The sequence below is a fragment of the Zalophus californianus genome, chromosome 11, assembly GCF_009762305.2.
Source record: "Zalophus californianus isolate mZalCal1 chromosome 11, mZalCal1.pri.v2, whole genome shotgun sequence".
Taxonomy (NCBI): domain Eukaryota; kingdom Metazoa; phylum Chordata; class Mammalia; order Carnivora; family Otariidae; genus Zalophus; species Zalophus californianus.
Window position 1 is genome coordinate 21,784,173 of NC_045605.1, and position 4,714 is coordinate 21,788,886.

Below are 4,714 nucleotides of genomic sequence, written 5' to 3' on the forward strand. Positions count from 1 at the left end.
TAGTCCTGTTAGGGGCGTATTACTTGCACTTTCATTGTAGCTTTGCCATAATGAGAAACAAACAGGGACTGAGCAAAAGCATGGAAAGTGGGCCTGTGGGCTCCAGAGTCAGGTGTGAGATCTCCAGCCCTAGGTGTGGGGGGATGTGGACCTCCGGGGTAGCTCTGCCTGCCCCTCAGCCTCAGTACATCCATCATCGGCACTCCTGGGCCTTTCTGAGCATTCCCTCACTTCTCTGCTTTCTCGGATTGTCTGGTTCCTGAGCTGCTGTCAGCGTGAGCAGATAACAAAGTCTTGGCTCAGGGCAAGGCAAGAAGGGTGCCAGATCAGGGCCTGGCATGCAAGAGGTCTTGGGTCTACATGGGAAGCATTCAGATCGGAGCTGGGGATATAGACTGGAGTGCACACCAGGGCTGAAGGCCCAAGACAGACCTATCAAGCCAGCCAAGCCTGAGAAACCAACTCAACGTTGTGCGTTGCTGGCTCAAAGTCTACAGTGGTCGGGAAGCAGAACTCAGCTGGGAGACCAGGAAGCAGGGCATCAGATCTAGAGGACTCTGGGCAGGACTGTGGGACTCCAGCAGGGAGAGAGGATTCTTTTTTTTTTTTTTTGGTTGTCAAATGATCCTTTATTGAAACATTTTCCTTTGTAGTTAACTAGCCGGGCATTCCAGCGCACCACTGTTGATGTCATCTATGATGTCATGAGGGTGGTGGCCATCTACATTGCAGCCCACAGACTGGGCAGTCCCCAGGATCTCTTTAATGGTTCCAGAGAGTTCTCTCGCTAAAGATCGGTGTCGCATCTGTCGGGCAATATTGACAATCTCATCAAAAGTGATATTTCCACTGTGCTTAATGTTTTTCTGCTTCTTTCTGTCTCTTCACCAAGAAGAGACAGTTCCTTGAAGGCTTTGATAATCAGGGCAGAGGCAGAAGGTACCACTTCAATCCGTGCCTGTCTGTTCTGAATGGTCAGTTTCACCGTAATCCTTAGACCCTTCCAATCACTGGTTGCCTTGGCGATGTCAGCACCAACCTTTTTTGGAGACAGACCCAGCGGGCCTATCTTCGGGGCCAGGGCAGACGTGGCACTGACTTCGCCATCGGTGCACTTCAGGTACACGACTTTGATCTCGTTGGGGTCGAACTTAGGCGGCATGGCGGAGGTGGCTGGTGTCGGATGAACCCGGATTCGGGACGACCGAAGAAAGTTGCACCTTGGCCTCCCCGAGCCGAAAGCCAAAAAAAGGGGAGAGAGGATTCTGACACGGGAGAAAAGACCGCTGAACCGGGAATGCCAGAACCTTCTTGGCCAAGTGCAGGACTCAGGGCCTGAGTTAATGGGCAGAGGCCCGTGTGAGCACTGGCTGGATGGGGGGCTGGTGGACAGTGCAAGAGGCAGAGCACCTCCATGGAATGTTTAGCAGTGTGGACGACCACAAACAGTGGCGAGCATTAAGTCCTCCACCATTTCCTAGCTTGGGACAGCTGCCTGACCCTCTGAGTCTCAGTTTTCTCATCTTTAAAATGGGGATAACGACTCTTACCTCGTAAGGGGATTGTAATTGTGTGAACTACATGACATAACAGATGTTGAAGTCCAGGCCACTTTGCCTGGCCATACTGAAAGCACCCCATAAAAGCTAGGCATTATTGCTCATTAAACATTTATTGAATGCCCATTACATGCCTGGCCCTGCACTTTGTTTAGGAGGCAGAGAGATGGGAAGACATGGACACTGCTCTCGAGAAATTTATTTTTTTTAATTTTTTTTAATAAAGATTTTTACTTATTTATTCATGAGAGACAGAGAGAGAGAGAGGCAGAGGGAGAAGCAGGCTCCCCGCTGAGCAGGGAGCCCAATGTGGGACTCGATCCCGGGACTCCAGGATCATGACCTGAGCCGAAGGCAGTCGCTTAACCAACTGAGCCACCCAGGCGCCCCTGCTCTCGAGAAATTTAGAAGTAAAGAGGTGAGCGGAGGCTCCTACTTCAAATTAGCAATTGCAGTACAGTAAGATGGTTGTCCCACTGGGGGCAGGTGTGAAGCGCAGGAGGAGGAAGCAAGGGGTAGGGCACTCTTTGCCTTGAGAAATCAGGGAGAGCTCCCAGGAGGAGACAATGCATGAGCTGCACCTGGAAGTATGAATGGGCATCTTCCTGGTGGACAAGCCAAGAAATGGGAATGGGGGCAGAGGAGGGAGTGAGTGCAAAGATGCAGAGCCATGAGAAAAACCTGCGGTGCTCTGGGAGAGAACAATGAATTTCAGTGTTGCTGTAGCATAAAGAGGAGGAGTGGGAAGGAGAAATGAGTTCTGGCCGGACTGACAGACACAAACCAGATCACACAGGATTTTTTTTATGCCATGCTTTAGAATTTAGATTTTATCCTGAGAGTGATGATAAGGCACCGAAGAACTTTGAGGAAAGGGCTGATGGACAAGATTTGTTTCATGAACATATCACTCTCGCTGCTGTGTGGGGTATGACTGAGCATCATTAAGACTGGCTGAAGGGAAAATGGTAGGCGACTGTAGTCACCGCCATCAAGAAGTGAGGCAGTGGAAATGGGGCCAGAGCAGAGGGCCTGGGTACTTCAGGTGACCCGTTGGATGTTGGGGATAAGGTGGAGTCCCTGGGGGAAATGTTGGCAGCCCTCTCCAAGATGGCGAGCGGATTCAAGGGTAGCACAGAGTCCTCCTACTGAGTCCTGCTCTATCCCTGAGAATTTAAGGTGGAGTTCAGAAGGGAGACCTTGGCTGGAAGTGCAGATGTGGGGTCATGGGCCTGAGGAGGCAGCTTAGCCACAGGTGGGGAGTATGCAGAGCAAGAAGAGAAGGCACACATAGCCATGGAGCCATGAGCGAGCCCAACCATCATTTACAGATCTGGTGGGGGCATGGGGCACAAAAGAGACGAAACAGAATCCTCCAAAGGAGCAGACAGAGACTCAGGAAAGAGCGGAGTCACACAAACCAAAGGAGCAAAGCATATCAAGATTGAGAGAAAGGTCAATGGTGTCCAATGCCAGTGATGAGTCAAGTCACTGAAAAGTTCCCACAGTGGTGACTTGGAAGAGTGGCCTTTCGGTGTTGACTGGATGCAGGGCCACAGAGCGTTGAGGAGAGAATGCGAGATAGGGGCGGTCATGATGGGTTGCTCTTTTGAGAAGCATGACTAAAAGGGAAGGTGTATGGGGTAATAGCTAGACAGGGACGTCAGGTGGAAGGAAGGTTTAATTTCAGTTTTTTAATATGAGAAAGACTTAAATAAGTGCATATGCTAAGGAGAGATGGAGTTTGAAGATTCAGGAAAAAAGAGGGGATAAGGGAACACGGTCCCAGAGGACAAGGTCCCTCAACCTGAAACACTCTTGCCTCGGGTCAGGTTCCACCAGAAATAGACTCTGAGATATTCACGCGGGAGAATTACTAGGGAACAACACCTGCTGAGTGAGGGGGCAAAAGAAGCAGAACTGGCAGAGAGAAAAGCTGAAGGACCATGCAGTTGGAAGAGCAGAGAGCTCTGAAGCTGGGCTGGCCCTTCAGAAATGGCTCTAACTGAGGAGAAGCTCCGTTGAGGGACATGGGTTTGTAAAAAAATGATGGATGATGGAGAAAATTCCTTCTTGATGGACTCCCTTTTCTCTGGAAAACAGAAAACCACTGCGAAAGAGGGTTTGGGGTCTTGAGAAGAGTAGTGAAGATCTGGAGTGGCCTGGGGGACTCCACCTGCTGGGACCTCTGTGTATTCCTGGGGGTGCCATAAATCTGTGGTGACACCATCTTGGGGACCAGGTGATTGTCCTCAGTAGGGCTTAGCATATCAGAAGTCCAAGCAGGAGAGGAGCTGGGGGTTAGACGACTTACAGGCGATTTCTGGGTTTTTGGTCTGCTGCCTGCCCTGCCGTGCCTCCTGTCCCAAGGTGGGCTTAAGGGAGGAACCCCCATGTCTGTATTTGAAGCTTCCTTCCTTCTCTCAGGGTAGCTGTTTATTCTGTCTTGGCCAACTCGCCAATCCAAAAGTTGAAAAAAAAAAGCAGAATATATATCAAACCATTCCCAGAATCGAACTCTAGTATAATTTAGAGACCAGTGAGTCAGACACATGTGGATTACATTTTCCTCTAACTATATACTTGGTTAGAAAATCCTAGACTGGGGTTTGGGAGTGATGGGTTCTGTTTGGGACACCCAAATCATTACCAAGGGGGAAATTTGTGTTCCTATCCAAGTTCCTGATCATTGGACATGGTCTGAACACTTCTGCTCAAGGCTGCATAAATTCCCATGACTGAGGACCACTGGAACAAACTTCTAGGAAGCAAGGCTTGGGGCACCTTGGAACAACCCAAGCCAAACCCAATGGAGCCAGCCTGGTGTAAAACTGGCCCTGTAGGGCTGGCCTCTGTTATCCTCACCCACCCTTTCTGTTTAAGTGGGGGCAGCCCCGAGACCACAAGACAAATGCCAACATGCCTCAAGGACTTTAAACTCAAGATAAGTTCAGATCACGTTAATGTTAAGAAGCCCCCAAAAGAGGTTTAGTAAGGGGCTTTTCTGGAACTTTTCTCCAACGAATGAGTTGGAGATGTTATAGGGAAGAGGAGACCAACATTTTGTCAGGGACCAAATAGTCAAGAGACCTAAGTCCTCACTCTCATTCTATGATCTTAAGGAGGTCACTAAAGTCACTATCCCCTGGAGTTTT

General features: G+C 49.7%; 1 pseudogene; it reads right to left on the reverse strand.

The window, feature by feature from the left end:
• Positions 1 to 653: 653 nt before the first annotated feature.
• On the reverse strand, positions 654 to 1,177 carry LOC113915100 (annotated as a pseudogene).
• Positions 1,178 to 4,714: the final 3,537 nt, after the last annotated feature.